At 36.7% G+C, this 18,680-nt stretch overlaps 1 protein-coding gene across 2 annotated transcripts in view; it reads right to left on the bottom strand.

Annotated features, from left to right (window-relative positions):
* The window catches only part of LOC129567620 (amphoterin-induced protein 2-like), an 84,164-nt gene extending 70,644 nt beyond the window's left edge, over window positions 1–13,520 (bottom strand). The window contains exons 1-2 of one of the 2 annotated variants that reach the window (XM_055444719.1): window positions 8,212–8,229; window positions 5,295–5,333 (exon numbers count right to left, since the gene is read on the bottom strand). The gene's annotated coding sequence lies outside the window, so the exon portion shown is untranslated. Of the gene's footprint in view, window positions 1–5,294; window positions 5,334–8,211 lie in introns of both variants that reach the window. The other variant, XM_055444718.1, reaches the window with a different exon arrangement.
* Window positions 13,521–18,680: the final 5,160 nt, after the last annotated feature.

Genomic DNA, 18,680 nt, shown 5'->3' with positions numbered 1-18,680 from the left:
TCTCTCTCTCTCTCTCTCTCTCTCTCTCTCTCTCTCTCTCTCTCTCTTTTGCTTTGGGTTATGTTTCTGTGGCAAATTAATCGATTTTCATGAACCCAACAAAATTATTGGATTAATTTAAGAATCAAGTTCATCGTTCGAAAGAAATGATGAGAGAAAAAGGCGCTACATTACATCTGCTCTTTCCGAATTTGAGCCAAAATAAGCTTTCGTTACAAAGACAACGTAACATTTGTTGTGCACTTTTTACAGCACACACACACATACACACAGTTTATATTTTTAGCTTTAAAAGAGTACAAGAAAATATTTTCCCGCGGGGAAACAAAGTATTTCAAAACCGAATGTTGGTTCTCTTTTTTCTCCATTTTTATCCATACTTTTTTAATCGTCGAAGGCAAGAAACAGCCTACGCTGTTCAAAAATCCAATTAAATGAATCACAGCGCTTTGCCTCTAGCTGTTTCGTTGAAATTGTGTGCGTGTTTCAATTCGCATTATTTTTCATATCAAACTTCCCTCTTTCATGCTATCGCACGCTTGAGATGATCAAGAAATAAAAAATGAACATGTAATAAATGCCAAAATCTAGGCCACAACTGACACGTAAATAACATTGATTCGATATCAGGAAGCAGGATGTTTACAAAATGTGCATGTTGTACTCATGCAATTCAAGTGGGCTATAGTTGGAGATATATATATATATATCATTGTCAGTGTGCTTGTTCCTCTAATTATGTTGATTTAGTTTGCATTAGTAGCAATATATTGATTGGTTGGGGCAAGAAATATGGCCAAATTGCTCATGAGAAATTGAATAATTTAGGGAACGCGCTGCTTCTAATTTGGGTCAATATTGAAAATGGATTTTTCTCGTTCATGCTCTCTCACTCTTTCCTTCTATCTCGTTAATCTCGTGCTATATACTATTGGAAATATTTTATTCATTGGTACCGAATAATTTCGTGTATTGTATCTGTTTAGCCTCATAAATGGGTAATAAACATACCCCAATTGCATTAACAAAAATCCATACAAAGTCGAGAAAACAGTGAAAGGTTTGTGACATTACACTAGCGCCAACGAATATATGCAATGACAGATACGGCAGAATTCGTAACTACTTTTCACCATAAACTCTGAGGTGAAAAGAACTATCAGTTAATCAGTATGAAGAATGGAGGCCTGCTTCAGTATTCTCATTAGAAACTCATGCCTACAAATAGGAAAAAGATTAAGTAATGGTCAAATAGTTATTGCAATAGTAAAAAAATATTGTAAAATTCAATTGTTAGTTGATGTCAGTGATTTGCGCGATCTGAATTTTTATATTAGTTACACTGTTCGGTGGATTTCTTCAACAAAGAAAATGTGTCTGCTGAAGCAGGCCTTATATGAAATTTCTTGTTTTTACACGTAAAAGTCTTTCTGATTTAAAAAAATGTGTCTCATTTTTAGTTCTGAAAAATGCTTGTATTTATTGCAACAAAAGAATAAATTATTAAATTTATTTTTACTCAGAACAAATAAGCAGGTGGTGAATTTTGCGTGGTAAAAATGGAATGCTGGAGTATTTGACAGGTTATGAAAATAGTTCAAAATTATACTACACGCGTCACTGCTGTGTTGCAAACCGAATGAAAACGGAGTATGGTAATAAATGCTGAAAGGCATAAAACAATATCGGATTGTCAGTTATTGTCTGGTGAAATTTGAATAAATTGCTTCAAATGGAATAGATGTTCCGGGATTGGTTAAACTTAAACTTAGTTGACCGGTGCTCGGTTTCATGCCTGTGAAATTTAGACGACTGTCAGTCAAAGTGGAATTTTGTTTGTGCTCGCTCCATGTCAGGCAATTAGGCGAAATCCACCACTATTGAATGCCTTTGCCCACCGACTAAACATCTGAATGTCTCTACCCAACGACTAGATATCTGTTTACGTACGCACGAAATGCCTCTCAGCAAATATTCATAACATTGCCATCAATGCAAAGACTTATGATTTGCACACTTGTTTTGTTTCATTGTCGATGAATCATCGAATAGAACGTCCGAAATTTTGCGCACTGTGAAACAATTTTGTGCACGAGCTAACGAAATCCCATCGCTAAATTTGGAATTTATATTTAGGCTCTTTAATATTTGAATGAGATCGAACCGAAAATAGATGGAGGCATTCTAAATGAAACTGCCAAATGGATGGGAGTGGTGGGGGAAGTTCACCCATTCCTTATGACAGTTTCAGATACAAATTACTTGGAAATGTCGAATTTTGCATTTAAACATTAGACATGCTGACATTGGCATTAAATTATATACCGAAAGGCTTTCTGCATATTTGTCGGTATGCATTTCAGAAGATTTTCAAATGTAATCCGTCGGTAGTTTACGGACGAAATTGTGCTTATGCATATTTAAACTTGGATCTATGGCAGCTGTTCGTTTCGGCGTTACAAAGACGAAGGAAAAGGGCCGAATGGAAGTTTCAAACGATTTAACATCATAAAATCTCACACTCTCATAGCCGCAACCCCACTCAAATCTGGACTCAGCTCAAAGGGAGAATCATCCAAAGGGTTAGATACAAATTCATACTCAACAAGCACTCGGAGATACTAGAACCTACTCGGTGCTACTCGGTGTCATATGGTTCAGTGTAATGTGTAGTATACACAGAGAACTGTCAAAGTCATTTGAGTGTTTTGAGTAGTTTCGAGTTTACATTTAAAATGCATAGATGTACTCGGAACTACTCGGTGCAAAATGAGACAAATTCGTCAAAACTTGTACGTTAGAAACTGTGTCTACCCCCTTGGAATCATCTCACCAAATGTTTGTATTGGTGGTAACCATTTGATTGCCTATTACAAGACCATTCACCATACGGTCATTTTTGGAGTTTAAACATAGCTATTGCTGCGATATTCAAACTACAACCAACACATTAACCTCTTGAGGCTTTCTTGTTTCCAACTTTTAGGCATGAAGTCTCATCGTTCACCACTGTTTCCAAGCCAACGCCGATTTCCGACTGACGCATCATTTCAATGATTTTCGATAATTAGTTTGAACAATGTATGGTATCAAACGTAGAGTTCAAGTCAATCATTTTTTGGTCATATTGCAAATTCCTCGGGCCAAAGTGTTGATAAAATATTTGGATCGACGGAACCGTATGATTAATGATTCGAATTGAATTTAAACACCATCACAAAATCCCATTTCATCCGGAGGCAACACAACAAACAAATCTTCTGTCTTTGCATCCCTTCTGTTTAACTTTGGATCTTTATTAATAGCCAATCCACTTATGGCCTATAAAGAATTTATACGATACTCTGTTTTTCTCTGGTTTGCCCTCGAAGTATACTTTAACAGCAGCCTCCAATTTCTTCAAACCAATCTGAATTCATTCCAGATACGAAACGCATTTGAATTGCTTTTTTTTACTGCGAATTAAAAATCACGGCTACGTTTCATTGTAACCGAAATGAAACGAGTGGAGAGACGTTTGGTGGAGCGGTAGCCGCAAGCTATTTCGTAGACACGCTGATAATTATTTTGGGCTGATGATATGAATAGAAAATTAACTTTAATATTAGAGCATCTGTTCGGACTTGTAAATCTGCACAACTGCTTGCTCAGTATCCTTCTATTTCAATGGGGGTGTGAGAGTGGATGAGAACAACGCCGTGAGTAAGGTCGCTGTGTGATGCTAGAAACATTAGCGAAAGATATCAAAGGTCATCAGAATGAAAATGATTACACTCTGACATCGCTACACAGACGCACACGCACACTTACGACTCAAAATCCAATTATTTTGTAATTTTCACGGATTAACCGAAATGAGAATACCAAATCACGAATAATAGCAGGTATAACACACAAATCTGTTTTTCCAAAAATAATGCCAAACCGACACCAACAATGATGACGATGCTACTGCTGTGTGTGTGTGTCCAAATTAATTGACAATTTTCCCTCTGTATTTGGCTACATGATTTCAACCGTCGCATATCGAATTTTGCCATCATTCGTCGCCCGTCATTCCATTCATTCGGTCGGAAAATACAAGAGAAAACTTTTTCGAATCAGCGGAAGTAATCTGATCTCTCATTGATTATTTAAAAACGAACGTAAATGTCAGATGACGTTCACATCAGTCCGATTAATTTACATTTTTGAATGCGTAGTTGTGCCAAGTTTACATTTAGCCATTGAATTTATAGCTTTTCATTACTAAATTATTAATTTACGGGTCACGGATTAAATACCTCCGGCTTTTCTCATATAAAAAAATCCCAGTGGCAATGCACTTTGAATATTACCCATCATTAGCCCAGTTTTGTTTTGCATTATTTTATCAATTACATTCAAATCGATCGGCTAAATGGAATGTAATGAGTTTGCATAATATTTGACCATCGATTTTAGGCTAAAAATTAACATTTCAAATATTCTCACACAAATTCAGTTAGACATTGAAACAGTTTCGAATTACAATCGATAGAGAGATTAAAGTTGAAATTGATAAATTACTCTGGAAAAACTGATGTAGGGTTATGTTAAACTGTTTGTGTTGACATTTATTTCATAACAAGAATTCAAAAAGATTGTGGTGATTTCTGGTACTAAATATGTATATTTCCAACTTTTTTTTCACTACAAAGTTAAAAAAGATTTGTGGTGCTCTAGCGGCAAAAATATATTCAGTACCGAGAATCACCACAAACTTTTTGAATACTTGTTGTGAAATAAATGTCAACACAAACAGTTTAACATAACCCTACATCAGTTTTTTCAGAGTACATGTTCTATACAACATAGTTTTGTGTAGCCATTGAAATTGATTTAAACCATTTGCGGGACGATTTACATTTGCCAGCGCTTTTTGTGGGCTTTTGCATGGTTTGCAAAATATTTGTGTGTGGCAGTTTTTTTTTTTTGGTGGAGCGCTGCATTTAATTAAAATCTGCTCATTTTCATAATTAGAATCGATGTCAATTAGATGGATTCCAGCAATTTTACCGCTTTGATGCTCCAATTGAATTTAAGCCCATATTTTAACATATCCTTCAAACACATTCGTTTTCCGAATGTGAACAGGTCGAATTTCATGTTTTTTTCGATTTCATTCTAATTTTCAGTATTATAGTAATATAATTGTTAATACCTTTTTTCAACGGAATTTAAGTGAACAGCAAATGTTTTCAATTTTCAACCGATTTGGACTGTTTCAAGCACTAAACAAATGATAACTTAGTAAGTGGTCATAAAAATCTTACCAGAAGCCCTTAATTATCCGAAAAGTGGAATATTTAGTTCTATGGGGAAAAAACGATAACCAATTAATTACCATGCGCCATGCCGGATTTCATTCAATTATTTCATCAAAAGTTTTCGAAAATATTGAAAAGTATATCAAACTTTTTTCAACATACACTTAAATGGAGGTACAGTGATGTAGTCTGAACACTAAGTGACATGGATTGAATTACATAAATCACTACGTTTCAAACTGTAATTGAACAACGTTTTAAACGCTTTTCAGGTAAAATTCCTAGAAATCTCTTTTTACTTTTCTTTTCCAAGAGATAGAACTGTTCCAGTCATTGAATACCATGCAACTAAATGAATGTGAGCATTTGTATTCTCCATTCGTGAAAAACGTAATGCCGAGACTTTGATCTGAATCTTAAACTGTAAAAATTGTAGACGAAATTCATCTGTGCACAACGTTCGTTCATAAAATTCATTTATGTTTTTTTTATTGAATAATCGAAATGGACAAAAGATTGAAGATAAAAGCGATGGGCGAAAGAAGAAAAAAATTAATTCGATCAAGGCAAATTCAGATCTTATTCTCTACTGTGAAAAATTGTGTTTCCTTTTTAACTGATAAATCTTTCGTATGCTTTTCTTTTTATCTTCAAAAAGGGGACCAATCGTCTCCGACAAACAATGTATCTTATCGATTTTAGATGGAAGAAAATCGAGTCTGCCCTTTATTCGTTTCATGTCGAGAGCATCTGTATCCGTTGGAGCCGTATGCGGTGGCGCTCGGAGCGAAATCACCACGAAAACCGGAAGTAACATGAATTTCACACACGACTACCGAAACCGGACAAGTGAAAAAGCAAAGACAAACATAGATCCGAAGGATGTCAACCGTTTTTCTTGCGAAGAGACTTGATTTTCTTTTCATCGCTAAACCTTTGCCATAAAAAAGAATCTTGAGGCGCAGACACAAATGCTTAAACGATGGCAAACTATTGAAAATTTCATTAATAAACTCAATTGAATCAAGATCCGAGCATTCAAACACATCCGATCAAAAGAGGAGAAGCAAAAAATTCGTTCGCTTGCTCATATTTGGAATTTTCTCTCGCTCGCTAGTTCAAATGGTAAAGCGGCTTCAATCAAAGACGTGTTTCTTGTACTGGAAAATTGATTTCAGCGTACTTTTATTTTGGGTTTGTTTGCAATTCCGACATTGGCGATTTATCGAATTTGAAAAAGTGTAGTGAAAAAATACGAAGCGAAACGAAGTTGAACGAAGCGGTTTTGTTTGGTTGACGATGTCACATATATATTTACATGAGTTTGGCATATGCATGAGATATAGCAAAAAGATCATGGGTACGTGATTGTGACGGTGATGAGAGACCCGAGATAAAAAGAGGTTGATTGTACGAACAATGTCATGCATTTCTTTCGAGGTAATCTAACAAATCGGATGATTCTTCATGAACAATACACATCCTTCACTCAAACGCACACTTTGCTTTCTCTTCACTTCGCTGGCATGAGAGCAACATACACGCACACGCATACGCACACACAAAAAGAGAAACAAGTGATGGCAAAACAATTTTCGACGTTGGGCTTACGGGTTAATTGGCAAAGTGAATGAAAATCAATAACTAATCAAAAGTTTCCGTTTCCGCCTGTACTCGTGTAATGTTGGACATATGTAATACAAACACGAGGCATCCGCCATCGGCCATCTCCACCAATGAAAAGCATGTGGCAAATAACTGAAGTGAAAGGTGTGGAGTGAAACCGAAAATAACAAGAAAAACTTTCCAAAACTCGTGTTTGGGCTCCGTTTGGTCCGCATATTCACTTTCTCCAGTGTGGGTTTCTTGTACGAATAGCTTATATGCTTATAAAGGATGACCTTTCGATGAATATCCTTCTAGTCGCTAGAAAACAATGAAAAAGATGAAATCATCAAGAAAATTCGTTTGGATTTACTCTCGCTAACTTCATCGTACCTTCTAAACGTGTCAACCGAAACGGAAAGAAAATTATATCAACTGTTGCCAGAGCAAAATGTCACCGTTAAGTATATTCTAAATTTGAGATTTCCACGAAACGTGATTTCTTTTATTGCCCTATTTCAATCCCATCGAAATTGCATTACACCTGGATTTTAAACGACGACGACGGTAAATTTATGACATAGCGTAAAACCGAATCATTTATCAATGTTGAATTGTGAGTTTGTTATCAAATAAACGCAAAATCACCGACTTTAGCTCACTCGAAATCAAATATTTAGGAAACACGTTTCCATGACGCTCAGTCAGCTATTTCGCCAAACTTTATTGTGTTTTTTCTCTCCCTGACAGGGAGTCCCTGTATGTGTTTTTTCGGAACGTTAAAGAGACACGAAACAACTTTTTGGCTTTTATCTCTGCGGTATCCATTTATGCGTGAAAGTTTATAAATTTCAAATTTTAACAATAAAAAAAGCGAATTCGATAGTGATGACACAAACGAAAAAGAAGAATCTGGCAAATGTTTGAACAAAATCGACGGAAAAATACAATACCTAGGGTTCGCTTCGATTTCCGGTAAATTTACATTTAATTAAGTAATGTTTCTGCAGATGGCTGAAGGGATCGCATTTCAAATGGATCCATGACGAATCGCCTGAATATATTAAATCGAAACATAAATCAATCCAAATGAAAAACAAAAAACAAAAACGAAGAAAACATTTCGCAGAAAGAAATACAGCAGTCGAAGGTATTGTATAAATAGTATTTGTTTTGGTTCTGGGAAATGTTGAAAGTTTTTTTTTCTCCGTGCCTCTGTTTTCCATTGAATGGAAATGTCAATAATTCAATGGTGAGGTGTGGGAAAAAAGGAGTCCACTCGAATGAATTTATTAAATCTGGTGAAGTGTGTACTTACCATTGGCACATGATGCTACTGTTGTTGTTGCTGCTGCTGTGGCGACAAAGACTGAGACGAAGGATCGGGTGTAAGTCACCAAAAAAGTTGGATGGCTCTTTTTAAAGCCAACCGTATCTTCCAAGTTATTTCCGTTTCAGCTTTTGCCCATTTCATTTTGGTATGTTTTTTCGCTTTTCATTTGGATTCATACGGTGTTGATAGTAAGACGAATCGCTTGGTTTAGTGTAAACAAAGATCCAATTTATTTCACATTCACCTTTTATTTTATTTTCCACTCTTTTTTTCTCTCTTCTTCTTCTCCTCCCACTTCTTATTCTTCTTTTGTTATCAATTGGATGCTTTTGTGGCGTCTTGCAAACGTAGTTTGTCACGGCTTGTTTTCTATTTTCTTTCAACTTTTTTCCTCGTGTTGTTTTTGTTTAATTTCTCTTTTCATTCGCTCAACATGTTATTTTCATTGCACTGGGTCAGGCGGTTTTTTGTTTCCGTTTCTCGTTATTTCACTTTACAGGATACTTCCTACTGTCTGTTTTTTTCTCTCTACTACTTGGTTCATCTTATCTTAAGCTTGTCTTCTTTAATGCACTGTTTTGGTGCGTGTAACAGAAGCATAAATGAGATAACGGTGAATAGAGTGATAATTTTCTTGCTACCTGTCTCCCGTCGATGGTAAGCCTTTGCCCGACTAATATCGTTTGCAGGAAATCTCTGCTCGCTTCAAAAGGAAAATAATCTTTTCTGTGCGCTTTTTTTGTTCGCTCGTCGTCGCTTTCTGTTTCGCGTGCGCTATCTTTCAACGTCTATTTAATATTATTTCTTCTCTTTAAAACACCAGCAGCACTTGATTCAATTCTGGTTTTGACAATTCGGTTGCCGTGTCATATCGCTTGTGCTGTTTGACGATATTAGAGCTCTTTCATATTGCTTTCGTTGATTACCGGGGAGTATCTAGTGCGTGCGTGCCTGAATTACATTGATAAACACATTCATTTCATTACAAACAAACATTTGCGCACATAACATCGATACCAACAGCCATTGAATTGCTGCTGCTGCTGCTATTGAATCTGAGCAATTCTTTAAAATCCAGCATACATTGAACTAGACACGTAGAAAGCACATTGAATTTTCAATTCTTTAGTTTTTACCATTGAACGATGTCATTGCATCGCATTCAGCTGGATCTTGCCGTCGTTTCTCAGCACCGAATTGCGCTAACATTGTTTACGTAGTCGTCGTCGTACACTGTTTTTTCTTCTTTTTATTTTGTTTTCTTCATTCAAGCGAGTGGTTGTTTTTCTTCTCCTGTGCCCGATGCGAAGTGTGTGTATCTTTTAAATTGAAGACGGAACATCGCAACGAATACGTGCTCGCTTTTTTACATTGATTTGTAAGTATTTTTATTTTAAATTGCAGTCTATTTGCTTTTGTGTACTTTGCTCTGGCTGATTCAGTCTCTCTTTAATACCAGTTTCACATTACACAAACACATTCGATTCTGCTCACACGAAGAGTCTCTCTCCACGGCTGGTGTGCGACACAAAATTGTGTAAATATTTAAAGTGCTTTGGCGAATGCTTTGCCGAAGAAAAAAAGAACAAGAGCAAAAACACATTTGCACATGTCGTCGTCGCATATGAAGACGAAAGCGACACTTGTCGTCCTCTTTGTCGTCGTCGTCGCCGTAGTCTTTCGTAATGTGTTTCGTAAAATGGCACAACGAAAAACTTTTTCCTATCGTTCAACTATCGAAATTCACTCTTTTTCCTCTTGAATCCCATTTCATTCGATTCAATTGGTTCAAACATGGACGCACATAATCAAGATTTCCGTAAGTTTTCTTCTCCTTCTTCTTTGGCCTGCTGCCCCTGGTTTTCTTTTTCGTTTTGGCGCTATGCTCTCCTTGACTCAATGTTCTGTATGTGATTTACTTGATTCACAGTGTTTTTTCGGTGTTTATTTTCGATGATAATCGATATCTGTTGCACTAGATCTGCTTTTAGTTTTTGTTGCCACGATATCCGAAACACTTTTCAGGTGTGCGACTTTTTTTTCCTTCCGTTTTTTCGTCATTCACAAACATGAGAAAAGTTTTATTTTTTTCTCTTTATTTTGCACCCGGACACGCACTACAATAAAAATAAACTTGGCAGTTGGTGCAAACAGTTATCAGAGACATAAATCCACCTTTGAAATAGCTTCATTCCACGAGCGTTTTTATGGGGGTGGGAGCTATACACGGTCGTCACTGGTTTTTATGCATGTGCGTGATCAGCCGTTCGCTTCGCTTCGTCCACACACAAATTTCAAGTTGGCAAAATAGTTTTTTCTTCTCATCACACCCACCCACGAAACTTTTCGATGCTCATAAACAACTTATCAAGGCCACGGCTTTATGTCGGATTATTTATACTTTCGTATTGTTTTCTTCTATTTTTTTTCTTCCGATATTTTGTTTGTATTTGTTCCTCGTTTTTTTTCCTGTTGTTGTTCTTGTTGGTTCGACGGTAATTCGAAATCCCGATAATGATAATCGAACGTTTACTGAGGAGTGTTTGTTAGCCGAAAATCTCCCTTGACGCGACTTTCTGGCTTACACTGAGGGGATGAGAATCTATTTACGGCTGCAACGGACACTGTCGAATTCGACGAATTCCATTCAATTTTCTGTCTGATCTCCAGTGCCCAACAAAACTTCTACGACATGCTTTTAATTTATTTTCCAATTTTCTTTTTCTGCTGCAATGGCTTCTCTGTCGGACGCAACACAAATGAAAATTGTTCACAAAATGTCACTGTTCACTGTTCTGTTGCCATCAAATGTCCGTTTATTTTATGTTTTGATTTTTGTTTCTTTTCAACTGTCGCACTTTTCACTTGTCTGTGTTGAGAAGCGTCAACGCGAGCGTGATGCCAAAAACAATATGTATTGAATCACTGAATGAATGTGCAGCAGTGTGATGACCCTACGGGCATAAATGCTTCGTTTAATTTTTCTCAGTCAATTTTTTCATCAATCTCCCTTGAAATTGGGTATGCGTGTTCTTTTTTTGTTGCTGTTGACGTTGGTTCGTCGGTCGGTTGGTCGTCGTCTTGTAGCGGTGGCATTCTGTTTTTCTTTCGGACAATAGAATATTATACGCACGCAAACAATGGTTTTTTCGTTCACACTTTATCAACACGGAATTTTTTCTGATCCTTGACTCGGCGAACATGATTTCGTTTTGGCTCACAGCCGTTTTATTGTGCTCATGTTGTTCTTCTTCTAATACACGTTTGCAGCACTTGCCGTCGCCGTACACAACAATACACACACACACACACACACACACACACCCAAACACACCCACACACACCCACACACACACACACACACACAGTTTTTTGTTGTTTGATTTAAATAATTTGCTTTTGTTCGTCTATTTTCCGCCTTGTTATGGACCTTGTTAATGTCGAACGAGAGCACAAAAAAGTGACGTAATTTTTTTGTTCGCTCGGATCTGGTTCTTCATTCGTAAACGCGAACGAGCACAGTTTCGTTTTGTTTTGCTTCCCCCATCGCAATGTCGGCAGATTTATTCAATATTAAAAATTATGTATTTTCACTCGTTGTGCTATTTTTGGTGTTTTGGATTAGCTGACGAAGCAGCAGGCGTCCCATTCTTGCCCATCCACCGATAAAATAATATGGAAACAGGCGCTTGTCACACTTGTTTGCTTCGCACTCTCTCTCTCTCTCTCTCTCTCTCTATCTCTCTTTCTATGCGATTCACTTTCGTCGGGCCTCGGTTCACTTATTCAAACGACAATATCAAATGTATTTCAGTTATTACGAAAAACAAAATACAAGAAGGAACAAAAAATATATATAAAAACGGAAAATTATGTAAAAAACACTTCCGAAACACCAAAAGTAGAAGAAACGAAAATCTTTCACTCTAGGCTCTCATTTTAGATGCCGTGGGTTTCCACTTTTTTCCGTATTTTTTTCCGTTTTCGTCGATTTTACCATTCGTTTCATACCGAAATTCAATATTCCAACAATGTCGTGCTTTGTTTCCAAAATGACTTTCTCAACTCAACTAATTCCACACCCGAAATAGATAAGGGGTCGTACCGTTCATTCAGTAAAAACTCGAAAATCTTATTCCGATATTTATTTTTATCAAAACACACATTGCCCGCTTGAGAAAATCAATGGCCGAATTAGGCGATTGAACGCGCAAATTAATGCCACGCTTAACACAGTTCAATCTCATTAGCTACAGCCAACTCTCTATATGTCAATGAAGTAGTGGAGGGTTCGTTTTTGTTATAAAAAAAACCGTTTGTTCTTCTTTCTATCGCCGATTTTCCTCGTTCCCTTGCTGTTATTTTTTCTCTGTTGGTTCGGCTGACTGAGCAATTTTCCTATCATTGAATTTTATCAATTGCTCTTCGATTCGTTTATACGCATTTGCTCACTTTACGATATCACATTACGCGGTTTAACACGAGCACAGTCATTTGGTTGAATGAAAATAAAAGTTAATATTCAATATAATCACAATTCACTTGGTCGACTTTTGGCATCGGGACGAATCACCAACTAAACTAAATGCGACAGTCCACACACCGAATATTCCGAGTCTGATGTGATTGTCATTCCCTTTTTTTTGCACTACAAACAGTTTGTACGTGCTCCAGCCAAAACGTGCTCGTCTAAAAAGTGTGAACACACTAAATTACACCACGATTTTTAACGCACAATTTAAAAGGATAATTCCGAACTTCATTACGAAACGGCTCGCTTTTTTCGACAATTAATGAAACCCTCTTGTTTTGTCGTTTTACAGAGGCAACGAAACAAAAACACTGCGTTTGTTCACACACACATTCAATATTTTTTTTCGGCTCAACCTCACGTTCATTATCCCTTCTGGCAATTTCGATGGCATAGCATTGCTTTTATTTCGTTCAATCTCGTTTTTTTTATATTTTCTCAAAATATTTACTTTTGTTATAAAAGTCAATTTACATTCAACCGCTGTAATGGGGTGTAATTTTGCCCAAATTTGTTTCTATTCACTCTATGCACTAAATACTTTAAAACGATTATCTCCAAACGCTCTTCTTCTTTTTCTTCTGCTTTTTTCCCAATGCTCAATCGTTTGTATATCACGCGGTTTGAATTTCAAATATGCGCTCACTGCATAGATTAAAAAACAGACACATAGAGCACACGAACGGGAAAATACGAATCTCAACGTAATATGTAAACGCTCTGCGTCGTACGGTCGTTATCCGTTCACTACAAAATGTGTACACAGACTGAATGTGAATGTTTTCCATCGTTATCCTTTATGCGGTTGCAACAATTTTTGATTTTTATCGAAATACCGCGTATCCCAGTGTGTTGACGACCGCTCGTTGTTTTTGCTCTATTGCATTCGGTTGGCTGGCACGTATTTTCGAAAATGGAGGGGAAACTACATCGGTCGCTGAGCGTGAGATGCACTTCCGAATACGAGCCGAACGAGCGGAGTGACGAATGCTTACGATCGGCTCGAGTTGTTTCGAATCGAATCAAGCACGGTACCGTTGTGAATTGTCTTGTTGAGAAAACTGGGGAAATGTGAAAATGTCACAAAAAGCTTTGCTCTTGGCACATCCATGTCATTCAGAAGAAACGTTTCAGTGTTACGTTTTCCCCATTTGCTATTCAAATGGCGTTGTTGCCACATTTCTATCGCTTGATTCGCACTGATTTGCGACCGAGTAAATCGTACAACTGGAGAGCGTATCGCAGTATGAACAGGTTGGCGGTTAAACATTAAATAATTAAAAACAATTGGATTACGAGAGAAGAAAAGAATGAAAATTACAAGTCACTATTGAAAAATTAGACGTTCCACGGCGATGAATGACTTTGAACTGTTGACCACACAATTCACACGCCAACAAGTTAATGGGACGAAATTTATTCACTGGAAATTTAGTTATGAGCCCGCAATCAAAACATTCCCACACTGTGTGGGCCACACATAATTTAATTGATGCTCGTGATGTTTTCTTTCTCAACCCCATAAATAAATGTGTCTTGAACATAAAATGTGAAAACTTGTGTGTCACTTTAAATCTCGTAGTATTAATTCGTAGAAGAAAATGATTGCGGGCATTTTGATGGATTGAAACTAGGCTAATAGTAAGGCGCTTACATATTCAATTAACATAAAATATGGCTTTTCGTTTGAGCAACAGTAAAATCCATCAAAAATCCATACATTTAAAGGATTTGGAAAGTTTTCAATCGGGTGGTATTTGTGTACAAGTTTCATCATCCTGCTCATATCTGCTATGAAGTGTCGTGGTTCTGTTTTCAATGCATTCGTCGCCCGAAGAGTTTAACTTCAGCTCCCACACACACATTGACTCTCGAAATATGTTTGCGTGTGTTGATTTGAAGAAGAAAATCGAATAATTTGCGGTTTTATATGACTGCTCAACCAACTTGAGATAATGTCAAAAACTTTATATGGAAAATTTATTTGTGACATTTCACAATATCTCTTCACCGAAATCGATTGTGCTGACGAGAGAAAAAATACGGGTTTCGATGGGAGATTTATGTATCATCATCATCATGTTTTATTTATTTTGAAAAGTGACTCGATATGTTTTCGTTGGTTCAGTTTTTTCTTTATTGTTGGCGTTGAAGGTTTTTGATTTTTGCCATAAAAACGAGTCAAAGTTTTGTATCTTCATCACTATTTTCATCTGGAAATTTTTATGCTGGCATATTTTGGCGCTCAATTCCGAAACTCTTTCAATTGTTTTTGTTTTATTGGCATTCAAATCAATTTTCGAAAGTTCGGGCCGTGTCAAGTGAAAGTCTTTCGGCATTTCTGTTATTGCTCTCGCTTTTCTTGGCAGCGGAAGTTATCGAGCATTTTACTTTAATGACAATGAAGATGAGCAGCAGATCCCCCAACGCAGCTTCAACTTTTCACACAACAATTTTCTCTGCTTCTCTCATTTCTTCGAGCACTTTTTTATTTGTGCTCTTTTTCGTCGTCTCCGTCTTCATCTTCTTCTATATAATTCATGTTTTATGAAAATGATGAATCGAAACTTTTTATTGTTATTGACGTTCCGGCGCACAACCGTCGAAGAAATAACACTTCGTTTGAAATCTTACGGTCAATGGCCGATCGTTTGTGCTTTGTAAATCTATTTAAATATGCAATAAAGACATGCTAATAAAATACCAGCGCAAATTGTCTGAAAAGCGTCCATTTTTCTCTTCTTCTTTTTCATTGAATTGAAACAACGGACGAAATAAGATGAATTTTTCAACGGTGTATACGGACGGCGCATCAAAGCCAACAAATATCTCACTGCGAATTTGTTCGTGATAAAATTCAACGAAAAGAGTGTGCACTGTGCACACAAACTTTCTAACCGGAGAGAGATCCGGGATATAAATCGAAAGTCACAACAGAAAAGACATTAAATCAAAAACTTTTTAATACGAACACACACACACCTTTTTCTCTTCGTTCTACCTTTTTTCCCCCGTTATTTCGAATTGAAAATCCTGATGAATATTTCACGCGGAAGTTTTTCCTTTCTTATCGTCATTGCCTCTGAGTGCAAATAGAAAAAATGGCGCATTTTATTGGAAATTTGCGCTTCAACACGTATTTCATACGTCATAAACTAGCCTCGAGTGAAATCGTAATTGAATATTTAATTTATAAAATTCTGGGGACTCGCTCCTTCCGGAAAATAAAAAATACCATTCAAACCATGTTGCCTTTCACATTTCTCAATTCACTCACATTTCTACGCAATCAAATTGAAATTCCAAAGTAGAGTGAAACTGGATACTGGAGATTTTGCATTGACGTTTCCGACTGTAAACATGACAACAATTCATATGCGTGTGCTGTCAAAGTCACGTTGTCATGCATCATTCACATTAATGCTTTGACTGCTTGTGGTGAACAGTGGTGAGATTGGAAACGCCATACATTTTATATTTGCACTGTCAACACTTGTGTGGTTTTTCATATGATTTTGAAGTCATCGAATATTGCCACCCGTTCACACATTCAATGAACTTGCTACACCAAGTGATAGTTTAGTTCATTGCTGACGTTTTCCAATCCGCCATACGTTTTTATATGTGTGTGTACATCAAAATGTCAAAGTTGTCAAGAATGCAACCGTTCTCCTCGTTCTTTACGATACGAATAGAAAATGGAGAAAAAATGATGTGCTATAACCTAGGGTTCAACCGGATGTCCGGCAGTGGAATTGATCAACAAGATTCTTTTGAACGTCGATGTTTTCTCGCGATAGAGAAATTGTGCCAATATATTTTTCCTCTCATTTCCCTATTTTTTTCGTGGCAAAATCGAAATCGATATTTTTATTTCAATTCCTTATGACACCATAATCAATTGCCATCGGCATTCATGTTTCCCTTGTGCCGAATTCAATTCGTATTTTACTTCGACCTTCGAAAGAGCGTTTCTTTCGCTTTGCTTCAAATGAATCGGGCTGAATTAAAACTAACATCGACGTATCGTCTTGAAAATTCATGTTTTCAGACGAAACAAAAAATGTTGTTTGTTGGAAAAAAAGCTTCTCATAATGAAATTATGTAACATGACTCGATGGTAACCATTTCAAAAGAAAATGTGCGCTCGGCCCGCGTCTTCTTCGCTTATCGTCTTCTTTGGAAAAACCCCTTTTTGTGTGATGGATGTGAATCGATGCTCATTGTTGGCAAAATTGATAGACTCCATTGGAAATTTCGATAACACTTATCATTAGTGGAATCGAGTTTACCACAATGAATGAATAATTCATTCAGAAGAAGGACTTTGAGCATTGTTTTCTTTGCCCCGTATGCCCTCTCTCTCTCTCTCTCTCTCTCTCTCTCTCTCTCTCTCTCTCTCTGCGTGTATCTCCCCGAGAACAATCATCGACTATAATGGCGTTGAACATTCGTTCGGCAAGCACTGAATCGTCGTCATTTGTTCATTTGTTTCATGAATAATTTCGGTCGGGTGGTTGAAGGCTTTTCGTGTTACCACAAGCCACTTGATTTGGTTGTGTCTCTCAATTGACTGCCATTTACCAAGCCATTCTGGCCAAATGTGTTCACCTGTTGTCGACAACAATGCTCATTTCGCCAGATAATATCCCAAAATGCTCGATAAATTTCATTAGAAGCGCCGAAAGTCTCAAACAATGAATTCAATTAAATTACTTTCTTCAAATGAGAATGAACAGAAGTTTTTTTGAGTGGCCTGAGTTCGATGCTAAAGTGTTGAGCAATCAATCTTATTGGGCATAGATGCTCGGATGAAATATTGCGCTTGCGATCCGTTGATTGTGCCCATGACTCAATTTGATCACTTGATAATGAATGATTTAAATTTATGTTAAGCTCTTGAATGTTTGTTTTCAATGTACATCGACGCAAGTTGTGTGTATCTCGTTTATTGTGAACTCAATGCAAAATTATCAGTTAATTCAAAACTAGCAGCGGGAACTCAATAATTTTTCTCATTCGATGCATAATGTATGACAATATGCGGTCCACACTCTACATGAGAGACGTTACAGAGTTAAATCTCCCTTACAAACGAATCAACTCCAAATGTAAGTGACTTCGAAATCCTGTGTAAAACTTGTGATTTCAACCACGCAACTTTACGTTTTAAACAATTTCATTCAAAACTGTGCCAATAACCAACATAGTTCGAAATATTGGTTCTGAATACGGTTTGTGTTCTAATCAAAATCACAATATTACATTTTCGGTCAAGTTTAGTGTTTTCTACTGTAATTATTTCTTCTCTTGTGTTGATTTCACTTGAAATTAACTTTTGAAATGGTGTTTTGTCGACTTGTCGGAAAACTTGTTCCAAGTGGGATGAAAAAAAAAGTTCTAACCATTTCTTTGTAATGCTATTAAGTGGTTTATTTTGTTTCAATAGAATGATGTTAGCAAATCCCCAAGCATCGTCCATGATGAAAGTGAGTTAAGAAACACTGTTGCTGCGTTCTTTTTTTCTCTTTGATGAAAATTTAATTTTCTTGTATAAAAATGATTTTTTTCTCTTCGCTCGTAATTATATTGTCGTTTTTTGAAATGGCATCAGAAAAACTATTTAATTAAACTCATATCGAAGCCCAGAGATTTTTCTTGATGTTGTTGGGTTTTTTTCTCTCTTGTACTCGCAAAAGCGTCAGAAGCTATAAATTAATCCAATTTAAAACTTGCCACTGAACTTGCTCTATCTGGTATATTTGCCACAGATTCAATGTATTTCGATGTTGTGTGTAGCGAACAATACTCGGAACGGGAACTAAGATCAAAACTGGGTTGAAGTGCAGATACTCACGTTCACATTGTATCGAATGCTGGAAAATCACGTACAAAATTGAACCAATGCACCATATTATTTGAT

The sequence above is a fragment of the Sitodiplosis mosellana genome, unplaced genomic scaffold, assembly GCF_009176505.1.
Source record: "Sitodiplosis mosellana isolate CC-2019 unplaced genomic scaffold, AAFC_SMos_1.0 Smas_scaffold_12, whole genome shotgun sequence".
Lineage (NCBI taxonomy): Eukaryota > Metazoa > Arthropoda > Insecta > Diptera > Cecidomyiidae > Sitodiplosis > Sitodiplosis mosellana.
Note: the sequence above shows the minus strand (reverse complement) of the source record. Positions and strands in the feature narration are given on the sequence as shown.